Source organism: Hyperolius riggenbachi, chromosome 4 (assembly GCF_040937935.1).
Source record: "Hyperolius riggenbachi isolate aHypRig1 chromosome 4, aHypRig1.pri, whole genome shotgun sequence".
NCBI classification, from domain to species: domain Eukaryota; kingdom Metazoa; phylum Chordata; class Amphibia; order Anura; family Hyperoliidae; genus Hyperolius; species Hyperolius riggenbachi.
Window position 1 is genome coordinate 381,501,898 of NC_090649.1, and position 17,392 is coordinate 381,519,289.

At 44.6% G+C, this 17,392-nt stretch overlaps 1 long non-coding RNA gene across 1 annotated transcript in view; it reads right to left on the minus strand.

The window, feature by feature from the left end:
* The window catches only part of LOC137504108 (uncharacterized), a 216,423-nt gene that overhangs the window by 167,131 nt on the left and 31,900 nt on the right, over positions 1 to 17,392 (minus strand). The gene's annotated exons all lie outside the window — the stretch shown is intronic.

Here is a 17,392-nt window from a genome sequence, read left to right on the forward strand (position 1 = left end):
CTGTCACTAAAGTGAAGCTGTGTACAGAGTGAAGCTTCTACACAGCGCACATATGGATATGAGCAGCTCTGACCTGTATTCAGCTTCACTTTGGTGGCACATAAGTTTATATGAATTAGGTATATAAGTAAATTCCTTCGTGTTGTCAATCCAATTCCCACACTCTGTGCAACCTGCAGACACCCAGTGCACTGAATGGAGACATGCCCGTGACTGGAGTCAGGCTTAGTATAAAAGCAAAGTCAACTTGCATTGTGGGTACATACATACTGGACCCTTTTGCAAAAAATCACATGAATAATATTGCACTTATTTCAAGTTTAATTGCTCAATACCTAAAATTTTTATCTTTATGATTAATGTCTGCTATGTTTAAACAAAGGTGACTTTACAAAAAAAAAAAAAAAATCTATTTGTTCTCTTGTTGCTTAAAATTCAAAGATGTACCAGAAAAAAATGTCATTTAAGCTACTCAGGAAATAAAATACTGGGTGAAATCTTAAAAAAAGCAGGCGTGCTTTTGCTATCTTATATAAGTTTTAAGTTTATGTGCACAAGCATCAAAGGTAATATGTTGAAAGGAAAACAGCATCTCATATAAAATGATGGGAAATATAAACCAAACATTTAAACCAAACATAAAGCACAAGATGACAGATGAAAGCTGCCAAGAAGTTTTTATCCATCGAGAAAACTGTTAAGAAATTCCTATACTGTTGTATACATATACAATTTTTGGTCTACTAAACTGGTAAAAATTTGCAGCCTTAGTATTTTATACTACAATGATAAATCATACACATTCTTTGCAGTCAAAACAACAGGCTAAGGTCTACCAAAAATAGAAAATAACAGTATTTGAAATATTCAAACAAGGACTGCTGGTGTTTTTGCTTTGCCTGAAGGGCAGATGTTCTGGGATAGTGGACTTTCCATGGACTGAGGACTTTGTTTTCCAGCAGACTGAAGTAAGCCATTTGCATTTAAGTTCTGCGTGCTGAGGAGAAAGCATATTTGTTTCATTTGTTTGTTGCTGAGTCCCTAATAAACTGGACTTTCATTTACTTAACTATCTCCTGCATGCTAGCTGTGGTCCCAGGGCTACTCTCAACATCACAATATACTGTACTATACCCATGATATTCGTACAAAAAGGCCTTTAAACCCTACAGGTTTTGGTTCTTTTGAATGTGTGTGCATTGTCCTATTGACAGCCTAGAGCACTAAGTGTAGGGTCCTCTAACACTGAGTCCATTTGCATTCCGTTGCAATATCTATCTATGGTAGGATTCGATTGTGAGCATCTTTGGGGATGTTTAGTGACATGACATGATGACTATGTATGTACGCATACATATAGCGACCCCTGCCTCCCCTCCCACCACCAAGAAACAAAAGAACCCCCCCCCAATGATCATGTGCCCCCCCATTCACCTTCCAACCCCCCAAAACATACTGTTAGCGCCAGCCCTTCCTACCAGACCCCCCTAAAAACATACTGATTGGGTGCCCTATCCCCCTTCCTTCCAACCCCCCACCAAAATAATACTGATATAGCTCCCCCAATTCCAACCCTCAAAAAACTTACTGATAACATGCCCCCCCTCCCCCCCCCCTCTCCACACCCCAATAACACATAAAAGTCAAGATCAACTAAGGCACAGTTGCTGGTTTTCTCATTATTTCTTAGTAGTAGTAAGATTTGGCAAAAGAACATCAGCATACAAAACAGTAACTGTAACAGTAAGAAACAAATAGCTGTCAAGGAACAGTTATGACTGGAACCAAAGTTAGAGTAAAACATTAGATAAAATCAGACAACACTATATGGAATGAAATTAAATTCGATCTCAGCCTGTCTACCATGAGAAAACCTTATTGATGCATAAATAATTCCTCCATAATGACCCTTTGAGTTAAGTGAGGTGGGCACAAGACTCAACCACACTTAAGATCGATAGCAGGTCAAAACACTTGGGTGAATGCAAGACCTCAGGTCAAAAGAAAAGCAAAGAGCTAGTGCCAAGGTAGTGGCCAAATAGGTAGGAGGACAAAGAAAGAAAACAACTAAAAAAGAGAGGAAGAACAGGGAAGGCATGAGGAAAGTAAGAGGGGTAGGGGGGAGGGGGGGTTGTAGTGTCAGGGGGAGCAGAACTTGAGGATCACAAATAGTAATACCAAAAAGTAATAACAAAGAGCAACTTTGAATGGGTTACCAACTCAGACGGATGCTTGTGCAGGCAAGAGGCCTCAAAGCAAGGAAATAAATTCCCGAGTGTCTCTATAATCAATCCTGGTGGACCATTTGGTGGTTTTCAGGCATACGACAGTATGAAACCGCCATTCATTCCAGCCTCCCAGTAGTCCCTGGCCTAGGCACTGAAAGATAAAATCCTGGTACTATTAAAAAAAAATCTGAGACTGAGACAATCTAAAATAAGGGTTGTAGCTATAAATCATGGGGTTCCACATAGTGTTGGGCTAACAGTGTTCGCCACTGTTCGGGTTCTGCAGAGCATCACCCTGTTCGGGTGATGTTCAAGTTCGGCCGAACACCTGATGGTGTTCGGCCAAACTGTTCGGCCATATGGCCGAACTAAGAGCGCATGGCCGAACGTTCCCCGAACGTTCGGCTAGCGCTGTGATTGGCCGAACGGGTCACGTGATTCGGACCCGAACACGCTCTGATTGGCCAAACGGGTCACGTGGTTCGGGTAAATAAATACCCGATCCACGTCATTTCTCCGCCATTTGTCTGTGGGTTTAGCTTTGGGTAGGCAGGCAGGGTAGTTCTCTCTCCAGCCAGGCTAGCCAGGGTCCCCCCAGTCATTGTGTCGCTGCTGGGAACAGTAGTACACCGCTCACCCACACTATATAGCATTGTGTTTACTGCCACTCTGTGTCTCTGCTGGGAACAGTAGTACACCGCTCACCCTGTATAGCATTGTGCTCTGTGTCGCTGCTGGGAATAGTAGTACACCGCTCACCCACCACTGTATAGCATTGTGTTTACTGCCACTCTGTGTCTCTGCTGGTAACAGTAGTACACCGCTCACCGACCACTGTATAGCATTGTGCTCTGTGTCGCTGCTGGGAAAAGTAGTACACCGCTCACCCACCACTGTATAGCATTGTGCTCTGTGTCGCTGCTGGGAACAGTAGTACACCGCTCACCCACCACTGTATAGCATTGTGCTCTGTGTCACTGCTGGGAACAGTAGTACACCGCTCACCCACCACTGTATAGCATTGTGCTCTGTGTCGCTGCTGGGAACAGTAGTACACCGCTCACCCACACTATATAGCATTGTGTTTACTGCCACTCTGTGTCTCTGCTGGGAACAGTAGTACACTGCTCACCCACCACTGTATAGCATTGTGCTCTGTGTCGCTGCTGGGAATAGTAGTACACCGCTTACCCACCACTGTATAGCATTGTGCTCTGTGTCGCTGCTGGGAGCAGTAGTACACCGCTCACCCACCACTGTATAGCATTGTGCTCTGTGTCGCTGCTGGGAACAGTAGTACACCGCTCACCCACCACTGTATAGCATTGTGCTCTGTGTCGCTGCTGGGAACAGTAGTACACCGCTCCCCCACACTATATAGCATTGTGTTTACTGCCACTCTGTGTCTCTGCTGGGAACAGTAGTACACCGCTCACCCACCACTGTATAGCATTGGTTGTTGTGTCTCAAAGCGTGGCCTTCTCCTCCTGCGCCGCCCTCTTCCTGTTCCATCACGTGTGCTGCTGCTGGGTTAGCGTTACCGGTCCCTTTTCCTGGAACCTCTCATCTGTATTACATTTATGACTGCATGCCGACAAAAAGCAAATTGCTATCCGCACGCTTCTTGTCCGCATGCAAGGCCTGGGTTGTTGTGTCTCAAAGCGTGGCCTTCTCCTCCTGCGCCGCCCTCCTCCTGTTCCATCACGTGTGCTGCTGCTGCTGGGTTAGCGTTACCGGTCCCTTTTCCTGGAACCTCTCATCTGTTTTACATTTATGACTGCATGCCGACAAAAAGCATGTTACATGTGCAAAAAAACCAGACATTTCCCGCATTTAAAAGACAGTTTTCACTTTGAAACTTTAAAATCGATTTTCTCAAAAACTATAAGCTCTTTTTGATAAAAAAATTTTCCTCTTGTACCCACTCCCAAGGTGCACATACCCTGTAAATTTGGGGTATGTAGCATGTAAGGAGGCTTTAAAAAACACGAAAGTTCGGGTCCCCATTGACTTCCATTATGTTCGGAGTTCGGCTCGAACACCCGAACATCGCGGCCATGTTCGGCCTGTTCGGCCCGAACCCGAACATCTAGATGTTCGCCCAACACTAGTTCCACAGCATTATTTTGGTATAAGGACCCCTGTCAAAGCCCCGACCAAAACTATGTTAAGTACGAACAGAAACTGCCATAAACCCAGCATAAAAGTGACCTGACCCACAGGGGGTGCACTACATACAGTGAAGTGTCATTTCACTTATATTTTTGATTTATGGCAGTTTCTTTTCCTACGCAAACAGTGGATGACTGATCTGGGTAGACACTGCACCAGAACTTGCTTATACAGTTACAGTGCAGTATTTTGGTGTATGTGTATCGGCATGTATATCTGGACAGTCCTGATCCATTATTACTGCATACAACAGTGTAATTTGTGGCAAAGGTCACATATGGGGAGTATATCTCTGATCATTTGGAACAACCCATCCATACAATCTATTCGAGAGTGTGCTTCACCGGTGCCCTTGCAAACAGTGATGTACGAAAGTGTGTGTGTGTGTGTGGGGGGGGGGGGATCAGCAAAGAACCCCTCCCAACATTATGTGTGACCTCAGCCAGCCAATATACTGACATCTTACTTGTTCTATGTATACATGTTTTAGTTATATATTACAAATTAAATTTTAGTCTTTATCGTGAGATATTTAGGTACTTATTGGGTTTAATCCTGAGGACCTTGTGTGATATATTTTCTTCCCTAGTACTGATATTCGGTTTGTGTTGCAACATTATTCATTTTAACTCGGTTTTAAAATACTGTAAGCCAGGCTCTCCAGAAACAACATCCTTGACCCTCTTCAATCTGGTTTCAGGAAATATCACAGCTGTGAAACAGCCCTCACCCAGATTTGCAATGATCTGCTCATTGCAAGAGACAAGGGTCAATGTTCCATCCTGATTTTGCTCGACCTCTCAGCGGCTTTTGACACAGTCGATCATGAAATCTTACTCAACAGGCTACAAGAGTACTGTGGCATAGATGGCATTGTTCTCCGGTGGTTCAACTCCATCCTGGCTGGCAGAACACAAAGGGTAGCCTTAGGGCCCTTCCTCTCCAACCCTGTACCACTAAAATACGGTGTACTTCAGGGCGCAATATTATCCCCTTTACTGTTCACCATATACATGCTGCCACTTGGAGAAATCATACAAAAACATGGCCTGACATATCATTGCTATGCTGATGACACCCAGCTATATTTGTCATTCAAACCTGACGTCACAGACCCTACTCCACAAATAAACGCATGCTTAGCTGAGCTTCAGGAGTGGATGAATAATAATTGGCTAAAACTTAATGCTGACAAAACTGAGGTTCTTGTTATCGAGGGCTAGGGCTCAACAGCAAAGCAGCTCCAGTCTCAACCAACACCGCTAAGGATAGGGAGCTCAGACCTGAACAACTCAGACTGTGTGCGCAGCCTGGGAGTACTGATTGATGGGACATTAAGCTTCAGGAATCAAATCTCAGCTGTTGTGAAACATTCCTTCTTTCACCTAAGGGCTCTTTCACACTAGAGGCTGCGGTAGAAAAGGCTGAAAGTCAGCCTTTTGCTTAACGCCAATACATAGCGTTTTCAAAGCGTCTTCAAAGCCTTTTGAAAGAGTTTTACAGCCCATATGAAAACGTCCTTTTTTTTTTCTTCTATAAAAATAAGTGAACAAGATAGCTGTAAAACGCTTTGAAAAGGCTTTGAAAACGCTGAAGTTGGCATTTTCCATTGACTATCATTGAAACGCCAACAGCCAACTTCGGCTGTTAACAGCCCTGAAAAAGCTCCTGGGAGCGTTGAAACGCAACGCTCCAAAACGCCAAGTTAGATGTGAAAGGTAAAATGAAAGTCTATGGACTTTCTTTTACCTAGCAAAACGCCAACTTCGGCCGTGGCGTTAAAACGCCGAAAAATCCCTCTGGTGTGAAAGGGCCCTAAGGAATATTGCAAGGATTAAACACCTAATTCCTTCAGAGGATCTTCCAACCCTAGTTCATGCCTTCGTCACATCAAGGTTAGACTACTGCAACGTCCTCTACACAGGCCTGCATAAGAAAGACTTACGCCGCCTGCAATTAGTACAGAATGCCGCCGCAAGGCTGTTAACGAGCCAACCCCGCCATTGCCACATAACACCAACCCTGAGCTCACTCCACTGGCTACCGATAAAATGGAGAATTCTGTTTAAGATTGGCTTACTGACATTCAAATCCTTGCACAATCTGGGCCCTGGATACCTGAAGGACTTGTTGCAACTACATCACACCCCCCACAATCTTAGATCAAAAGGACGTAACACCTTGGTCACCCCCAGAATCCACCTCAAAACCTTTGGAGACAGAGCCTTTTGTCATGCTGCCCCTACACTTTGGAACTCCCTGCCACACCCAATCAGGACAGCCCCATCCCTGGAAACGTTCAAGTCTAAACTGAAAACCTACCTCTTCAGTCTGGCATTCATGAACATCTGACTATCTCCTCTGTAACACAACCCAGCCTGAAACCCTGTATTAATCTGAGACACAGCTATGCGCTTTGAGTCCTATGGGAGAAAAGCGGTTTACAAATGTTATTGTATTGTATTGTATTGTAATGTGAATCACATTGCTTCTACTAAGACTAGCTTATACCATGCTTGTAATAACCAAGTTTAACATTTTTTAACAAATAAGATTTTTTTGTAAAAATAAATGAGAAAACTATTTTTGCCCACTGCATTGAAGACTGGGCATGATTAAAAATGTGTATAAAATTAAGAAATACAAAAGATAAAGAATATGCACAGAAATATACTGACTTGCAAAGACATATTTCTACTAAATGAACTGACATCAACAAGCATTAGAAAACTAATTTTCAAGAAAGTTCTCATTCACAGAGATATGTATCTTGCAGTCATTATTTAAAAGGAACCCGAGGTGAGAGCTGTATGGAGACTGCCATATTTATTCCCTTTTAAACAATACAAGTTGCCTGGCAGTCCTGCTGATCTTTCTGATCAGTAGTGTCTGAATTACACACCTGAAACAAGCATGGGGCTAATTGTATAAGATTATTGTTAGAAACACCTAACCTGCATGTTTGTTCAGGGTCTCTGGCTAAAAGTATTAGAGGCAGAGGATCAACAGGACAGCCAGGGAATGTGTATTGTTTAACCACTTCGCATCCAGACCTTGTTTTCCCCTTATTGACCAGAGCAGTTTTGACGCTTTAGCGGTGTCCCTTTTTAATCAGCAATAACTTCATCTCTACTCGTGCCACTTAAATGATCTATATATCGTTTTTTTCAAGACAAACTAAGCTTTCATTGGGGGGTATTTGGTACGAAGTGAAATGTTCCTTTCTATGCATTTTAATGGGACAAATTGGGAAAATTTAAAAAAATGCATTATTTCTACATTTTGACCAATTCTATTTGGAAATAAAAAGTGTGATTTGACATAAAAACTGTGCCGCCAGTTAAAGCTGCCCCAGTATAGATATCCAGATGTGTCCCCAGTATCACCGCCTCCCCTAGTATAGCCAGATGTGTCCCCAATATCAGCCCCCCTAGCATAGCCACATATGTCCCCTGCGTTTGAAAGCCCCAGAAAAGATTGGCAGATGCATCCCCAGGAATAGTGCCCCTTTTCATGGCCATATGTGTCCCCAGAACAGGATTACCCCTATTATGGCCAGATGTACCCCCAGGATTAGTACTGCCCCCCATTATAGCCAAATATGCCTCCAGTATATGATTATTGCCCCCACAGGTGCCCAGATGCACCAAATTAGTAAATCCCACCCCTCCCCTTAGTCAATTAGATGCCCCCCAGCAAACATGAACCCCCCCTTTTATATATCCTGCCCCCACCCCCCAGGATTGATAGCCAGATGCCCCCCCCCCATAAGGGCAGCCCCCTCAGTGCAGAAATAGTAAAAAAAAAATGCACAAGCAGGCAGTCTCACTCACCTTACCTCAGTCCTGCGACTGTCCTGAAGTCTGATCCTCCGATCCCCGCTCTGCAGTCAGCCGCATATTGCCGGTAAGCCGGGTCCCGGCTTGATGACGTCATCAGGCCGGGACCCGGGTTTCCGGCAATATGCGGCTGACTTCAGAGCGGTGATCGGAGGATCAGACTTCACGACAGTCGCAGGAACGAAGTAGGTGAGTGTGACTGCCTGCTTGTGCATTTTTTTATACTATTTGTGCGCCGAGGGGGACAGATGAAGGATCGCTGCAGTTCACTACTGCAGCGATCGTTCATGGGAGGGGGGTGGACTAATTGGCCAAAAGGGAACATGTTCCCTTCCGCCAATTAGTATTGCAGCTGACAGTGCCGGAGGGTGCGCTCTGAAGCGCACCCGACCGTGCACAGCAGGGCTGCAGCCAGGTAAGTATATCTACGTTGCTGTGGCTTGGAGGGTGCCACAGCTGACGTAGATATACTGTAGTGGTGGGGAAAGTGGTTAAATGGAAATAAATAGGGATTGCTGAATACCGCAATTTTGCATTCGCAATTGTTCATACATTTTACTCATTCGCGGTGAGCTCAAATGTTAAGGGCATGTCAGGGAGAACTGTGAAAACAAGAGGAAAAAAAATACCTTGTAGTTTTTGAGAAAAAAACGAGATCTCACCTTTTCATGTGGTATGGGAAAAGTTTTGCAAAGAAATAAGTCCTTGTCACACATGAGAAGTCCCACACTGGTGAGAAGCCCTATTCATGCAATGAGTGGTGGAAATGTTTTGGTCATAGATCAAACCTTGTGATAGATAGATAGATAGATAGATAGATAGATAGATAGATAGATAGATCTCACACTGGTGAGAAGGCATATTCATGTGATGAGTGTGGGAAATGTCTGATGATAGAGCGGAGCGCGGCGCGCACAATCTCCTACAAAAACCCCGCCCCAGGACTTCAATTGGCGTTGAGCAATCCTGGGGCTGCAGCCGCGTCATTAAAAGGTTATAGAGATGTACCCCAATAGATACCTTTTGGAAATGGGTAAGGGGTATAATTATTATTAATGATTTATATAGCGCCAGCATCTTTGCTGGCGCTGTACAACAGAATACAGGGTATAACAATATAAAATAAACAATACAACAGTTAATACAAGACAATGGTGGATTACACTGATGCAGTGAACAAATCAACTACAGATTTTTACACAGGGATGGGAGGTATGCAAGCACAATACACAGCATTATTAGACAAAAGGGGAAGAGAGACCTTGCCAAAAGGTCTTACAGTCAGGACTGGTACTAGACTTTTTGCTGTCTGAGGCAAACTTGTGTGGGTGAGTGCTGGATGTGTCGAGGGAGAGTGTGTCAGAGGAGAGGAGAGGAGAGGAGAGGATTGAGAGAAGTCTTGAAAGCGGGAATGAGAAGAGGTGACCAGAGAAGACAACAGGAGAATATTGTTAGTAGAGCAGAGATTGCCTGTAGGAAGGCAGGGGCTTAACAATAGATCCTGCAAGGAATGCAGCCGCAGGGGGGCCCTGTCCTGAAAGACTGACAACTAAAGGTAAGGACAGAAAAAAAAACGTTCTGCTCTGTGCACAATTCTGTTCTAATAACTGCATCTGCTCAGCCACTGATAACGAATCATACAAAGGTTTACGGACAAAGACTTCAAGACAGTCCCTATTCAGTGTGCAGCAGGCTCTTCTGTACAGCACCCAGCCCCCAACAACTCTACGCCTCCTCAAGTGCTCTGTACTGTAGTGATGATGGAGAAGTCAGCACGACCAGTTCTGCTCCATCAGAGATGGACAGAGTGAGTGTAATACGCTGAGGCTGGGAGCACACTCGTCCGTCTGTTTTCTGTATGTTTTTCTGTACACCATGTGTGTCTGTATGTGTGAAAACATGCATGTTTTATCACAGAAGCTAATGTAATTGACAGGGAAAATGCTTCACTGCTGCCTGTTTATATCTGCATGGGTAAAACACATTCAAGTGTGCACTAGCTAATTGAATAACATTGGTCCTCAGTTGACCTGTGCAGAAAGCAGGGGGGGGGTGCAAGATGGAAGATTTAGCGAGAGGGGCCCTAGCCAAAATTTTGCAGGGGGGCCCAGTGATTTCTAGTTACGCCCCTTTAGGAAGGTATCTGAAAATAAGTTTATTTAGATAGGATGGAGCTAGGTTGTGGAAAACTCAGTAAAAATGATAGAATGCTAACCTTAAATATGCAAAGTTGCACCGTAGTTTGTCATTTTTAATGCTGCCTTACAAATAGGTCTCTATTAACCCTGCATAAATGCATATAAGAGTAACAACAATGAGAAATAAGAAGTAGGTAAATTAGACAAAATAAGGCAACTAAAATGCTTGTGCATTGCCTACCGGTAATCATTTCCTGCTTCAACTACTGCAACACTCTACTCTGCAGCCTACCAAAAAACAGACTGACCTCTCCAATCCCCACTAAACTCTGTTGCCTGTTTTATACATCTCTTCGCCTACTCCTTTGATGCTGCCCTTCATTGCCTTCCAATTACCCAAAGGATCCAGTTCAAATAACTAGCCTTACTTTACAAAGCGTTACATAAGCTCCCCCCTCCGTACATTACTTCACTAATGTCCAGATATCATCCCACCCTTTGCCCCTTTCATACAACGCTCCCATCCTCTTTGGTCACCTCATCTCACTCTTGCATCCATGACTTTTTCACTAGAGTCTTTTGGTACACTCTCCCATGGTGAGCACGTCATGCTCAGAGCCTGAAAACTGTCAAACATACCCTTAAAGTGCACCTTTTCAGACAAGCATAAGATTTGTCATAGTTAGTTGTTCAGGCTCACTACCTTATGGGCTACCCCCTTCAACTCCTCACCATGGGCTTGATTCACTAAGACAGATAGCATGCCTTATCAAAGTTAGCATGCCTTATCAGTGTAGCATAGTGAACTTATGCCTGCTAATTGGCAATGACGAGAGCTTCACTCGTCCTGCCCAGAGCCCCGGCGGGTTCGTAGCACTCGCTATGCTACTCTGATAAGGCATGTTAACTTTGATAAGGCGTTCTAATTTTGATAAGGCGTGCTATTTGTCTTAGTGAATTAAGCCCCTAGTGTCTCCACCCCTCTATCTTGTAGATTGTAATCTTGAAAAGGCAGGGACCTCCCATTAGTGTTTCCTGTTTGTCCTGTACTTTACCAAATTAGACTATGTTTCCACTAATGCCGCGCATTAATGCTGGACGCGTCATTCAAGATGATGCCAACGCTTATCTTAATCCCCCAGCCATGTCAATGCAGGGCAAAGGGGATTTGATATATTCTGTGCAAAAAATGGAGCAGGTTGCATGCACACCCCCATCCTCAGGTGAATTAGAAGCAGCCTACCGATTTTCATTCATTTCAGAATACACATGAAAAATGTAGTGGATCATGGCCGACGGAAGCGGGTCCTTACATACCTTAATACCTGTGTTTCTAATATTTTAAACCACATATGAATTGTATATTTGGTACTTGTGTTGCTAGATGATCAGACTGTACGCTGCTTTGAACTACTTATGTATGTATAGTATCTATGGTCCCCACTATCGGCTGGTTGGTACTCTGTGCAGCGCTGCAGATGTTGGCACTATATAAATAATGATTTACACATAAGCCATAAGAGGTCTCTGAGCAAGTAGATGTAAAAGATGTAGTTTTAGAAATCATTGCCATTACTTAAGTGAGGCAAACCTTAGCAAAATAGACTTACAGATTCTTTATCATCTGACACTAATAAATGTGTAATACAAAATGACTAGTCATTTCTTTCAGATACTCAAACACTATGCATTAGGCTTAATACAACAAATTACTCAAAAGAGCAGCAGCGACTGAAAGCAATTTGTCCCTGGTGTTTTCTTGACATGTGAGACAAATTACAGACTAGAAGGCCCATACAGTAAACAGTGTTTTGCTGCCCTTCTTAGGGGAAAGGGGGGGGGGGGGGGGAGAGCACTTAAACACTTGCTTAATTTATTTTGGGGAGTTCCAGTGAGATCACTCTAAAAACAAACACAGGTCACCAAACACAAGCTACTTATACGAGGTCACATGTAAACAATGATGGCCTCACTACAAGGGACTTTCAATCACTTAGCACGTGACATTAACACTTTACTTTGTGTCAAGTATGACAGCTTAATTAGGTCTAGATTTGAGTAAATTAAATAACAGTAAACATAAATGTTGTTTTACAGCCTAGAGCCTTTAATTAGCTTTGCAATATATAAATGAAACAGCAGATACTCTATAATCTCAGTGGACGTCCCTGAACACTCGACATAAAATAATATACAAAATGGGGACCTTCACAGTGACGTGAATAAGTACAACTGATGCAATTTTTCTTAAAGGGAACCTGAACTGAAAATAAAAAGTCAAAATAACAATACACAGATCATACTTACCTCCTGGGTAGTCTATTCCTCAATCTCTTTCTACTCTCCTGCATCCCATTTGTCCACTGTGATCAATGGAATTCTCCATCCTCTATTTTAAAAATGGCCATTACCCCATAACAGCTTCCTGGTCAGCACACTGCTAAACTGTAATATCATCCACTTGAGCAGTGTTGGACCGGGAGGTGGTAAAACTAAGGAAATCCACCTGCTGGCCAAGCAGCAGTAACCCCGTGTTATAACTCCCAATAGAAACCTGCAGCAAGTCTTCACTGTAAGCAGCAACACATGGTTACTGCTGCTTGGCCAGCAGGTGGATTTCCTCTGCTTTCCCACTTCCCAGTCCGACACTGCACTTGAGCCATAGGGAAACATGGACATTACCTTGCACATTCAGTTGTAACTGACAGTTGCTGAAATATAACTGACACCAACTGGTATATTTCAGTTCTGACAAAATATTGTCAGAACAGGAAGGGATGACTGTAAGAATAAAATGGTGAGCTTCTGGGAGGAACTGACGGTGAGGTTAGTATGTAATATTCATTTGCAGCTACGTCATGTGTTTATTTTAAATAATTGTACTCGCTTTAGGTTCCCTTTAATCTGGACTTATAAATATTTGATCTTACTTGAAATAGTACAGAAGGAAACACCTAAGAAATTATAGCCCTGATCCACAAACCTGTGGCAATATTGTCGTGCACAGGCATCGCTCCACAATACTACCTTTTTTACCAGGACTGTGTATTGTGAGTCACGCTATGAACGCATCCTGTGGTACTTGACTAGAGTGACCGATGCTAAGGTAATGTGGCTACTAATGGTAATGCTCGTTAGTAACACACCTTACCTTTGCAGTGGTTGCACTACTCGAGTACCGGGGGTCATGCTAATAGCGTAACTCATGGTACATAGTCCTGGTAGAAAGGGTAATATTCCAGTTCCATTTCTGTGCACGCCAATATTACCACAAGTTCGTGCATCAAAAAAAAAAAAGTGAAGCAAATAAGGGCCTGTGAATCAACAATTATTCATCTAACTGAAATGTAACCAATATGCCATGTGTGATATTTCATTGAAGGACATGTATCTTTGGTTTGCCATTTCCCCATTTGGTAGGGACAACTCCAAGTAGGTTTTGTTTTGGAGAAATCTTTTCCTACTCTTCCGTTCAGCCATGCAAAGTTTAAGGGGTTTCCTGTGTGCATAATTAATTCCCAGTAAACCCAAAGCATCTCAATGGAATTTAAATCCAAATTTGACTTGACCATTTCAAAAGCTCTATTTACTTTCTTTTTAGTTTTTCCTTGGTGGATTTAGTAGAATGTTTGGGTCTTTGTCATGTAGCCAGGCACACTTCTGGTTGACAAGCATCTTCTGGTCAATTAAGAATTTGTAGTAGATCCAAAACTGTGTTTTGAAACTTAGGTTAATGCTGTCATTGGATTTCATCAACTGCTGGGTCATCCAATACCAGAAATGTCAGGATATGCAGTAAAACCCCTTGGCTAATTGGGACAGAATATTTCAGCACTCAATAAGCCCTGGGGATCACAAGACATGGCATATAATAAGTTACCATAGGGTTGGAGTTCTGAAATTTGCCATCCAAGTAGCCATTAAGGGTCACTGCACAAAACCAATGGCCAAAACTGGACACCCTAAGCTTTTGTTGTGGGAGGAAGGGCTGTGAGGAATAGTAAGCAGTGTACATCTTTTTTAAAACACATGTTAAAAACCAATGTTTTTATTATTGCATTTAATTTGTATTCCTGCACTCAGCAAACTGTGATGTCTCTGCTTGCTTCGTATTCTGCCCTGCTGTTGCAGACTCCAAACAGCCCCTGCAGTGGAAACTTTTTTCTTCAGGGAAGTCATACTATTCACCTGCAGTCTGTTAGCCCCAGCACCATGGTGAGACCTCCATTTCCACCATTATTGACTTCATGTCCTTCAGCTACACAGCTTTACCATGTCTGCTTCTGGTGCCTGTGTCCTGACTCCTTGCGGGCCCTGCAGAGCCCTGCCCCTCCACTCTGCTCATAGGTTTCAGCTGCGGAGGAGGGCAAAGATACGCATCTTTGAGTCCAGTGCCACCAATGATGTGGCAGCTGCCCGTCTGCTGTGTGTACACATAGAGTCACCAGGGAGACGAGTCCGATCCGCCACAGAATAGGAGCCACCGCCCCTGATCAGGTCAGGTGAGGGGGGTCATGCCAGTGTACATCCCATTCATGGTCGTCTGCTGCAGCGCACAGTGTCCAGTGCAGGCAAGAGCAGCTGTGGAGCTGGACATCCAGAGAGAGAGGCACTCTGTGCAATGAGCGGATTAGCAGTGCAGATCAGTGTATGCAGGCAGTGGGAAGGCAGTAAGGGTGAGGAATAGCGCATGCCACAACACTCCCCCACGCTTCCAGCTTCCTAGTCACTGGCCTATGTGACCTGCCCACAAATGTAGCCCTGTTATGCTGGGAGTACATGGCTCGATTTTGAGCCATTAAGATGGCTTGATAGATCATTTCCGACATTTCCAATCTCCCGCCCGATCGTTTCGCCGCTCGATTCTGGATTGAAGTGAATGGAAAAAGATAAGAAAAATGATCGGAAGATCCCAGCCTGTATATCGCCCCCTATGCCGCTATTGCCAGGAGGCCGCAATAGCAGCATAGGGGACGATATACAGGCTGGGAACGCGAACAATCACTCGCGTTCCCATGCCTGTCGGCCGGTGACGGCCAAACCGGAAGTGTTCGCCGGCGGGTGCAGAGGCATCGGAGCGGAGCTGCGAGGGCACCGATCGGCTGCAGGGGGCTGAGGGAAGCCCCAGGTGAGTTCATCTCATTTTTTTTGTGTGGCTTTAGGTTCACTTTAAACAATCATAAGAGGGAAAGATGTATATTTGATTCCATCCTGAAGCCCAAGGTCTCTGCTAGATCATTGACAAGTGATGACAAAGGAAGTAAGTACCCTGGATTTACCTTTCTCAATGTATGTTAGAATTACTGTTTGCTCCCCTTAAAAGTTTTTCCTGTTTCCTGCTGTGATTTGACCATGCACAAATACTCCCATGCAAACAATCTGGATTACATCTCTTGCTCTCTCACGCTTTCACGCTTTCACGCTCTCTCTCTCTCTCTCTCGCTCGCTCGCTCTCTCTCTCTCTCTCTCTCTCTCTCTCTCTCTCTCTCTCTCGCTCTCGCTCTCGCTCTCGCTCTCGCTCTCTCTCTCTCGACTAGTACCCACTAATTCTGTGACTAACATCACCAGAGATGGTGACATTGGGGCAATGGGATCAGCTTTGTGAAGAAGGAGCAGACACACTTTATAACAGGCTTAAGTCTCACTTCATAAACATAAAAAAAGACAATTTTAAAAGTAAAAAGGAAATTAAAGTGAAGCTTTAAACAATCATAAGAGGGAAAGATGTATATTTTATTCCATCCGGAAGCCCAAGTTCTCTGCTAGATCATTGGCTGACTTCTACTCAGTGATCAGAGACCTGGATAACCAAAAGAAGACTGCCATGAGTAAGTGGTGTGAGATATTACAGGAAGAGGGTATGGATGAACGTATACTAGCAGGTAACATCAGGGCCGGCCCGCTCATGAGGCGGGGTGAAACATTTGCCTCAGGCGGCAAACTTCAAAGGGCGGCACCCGCCCGAGGGGGCCGGCCGCCGAGCCGGAGGGGTAGCGGGCAGGGCGGGGGTATTGTGCCTAGCGGTGGGGAGGGGGGTCGGACCCCCCTCCCTCGCCTGGGTCCCCCGATCTGCGCTCCCCTCCAGCCTGTAATTAGTAAGCTGCTGCCAGATCGTAAGAGGCACGGGCGGGGAGGACTCACCTTTTCCGCGTTCCAGCGAGCGCTCCACTGACGTCACTTCCTGCATCGCCGCCCACTGTATTGTAAGTGGACGGCGATGCAGGAAGTGACGTCAATGGAGCGCACGATGGAACGCGGAAAAGGTGAGTCCTCCCCGCCCGTGCCTCTTATGATCTGACAGCAGCTTACTAATTACAGGCTGGAGGGGAGCGCAGATCAGGGGACCCAGGCGAGGGAGGGGGGGGTCCGACCCCCCTCCCCACCGCTAGGCACAATACCCCCGACCTGCCCGCTACCCCTCCGGCTCGGCGGCCTTCCCCCCCCCTCGGACGGGGGGGGGGGGGGCGGCGGCAGCAGCAGCTCTGTCACATTTGCCTCAGGCGGCAAAAAGTGACGGGCCGGCCCTGGGTAACATAGTAACAGAACAGTGATTAAGGATGAGAAGTGTAGATCATCCCATTTACAGTTTGTCCACAGAGGCAAATAAGCCTTCAGTATCAAATATAGAGTACTACCCCCTGGTTACAACACTTGGTGCCCTACATGCAAATTAAGAAATGCAGACCTTTTGCATTGCATGTGGGTTTGTCCTAAGATCCAAATTTTCTGGGATAAGGTGATAAGGTATGCAAATAAGCTGTGTAAAAAAAGTCTGAATAAAATGAGAAAGCTCTTACTCTTTATCTATTTTGATTCGACTATGGACGCTAACTTAGGTGCCCCCTCAGCACTGTATCATAATATACTGATAGCTGAGAGGAGAGTTACACTTTGTAAATGGCTAGACACTGAAAGATTGAACACTTTTCAAGCCAAGGAGATGAGAACCAAGTCATTTTTCAAAACCTGGAGGAACTTCAATCTTCGCCAATTCACTCCCCAACAGATAAATGCT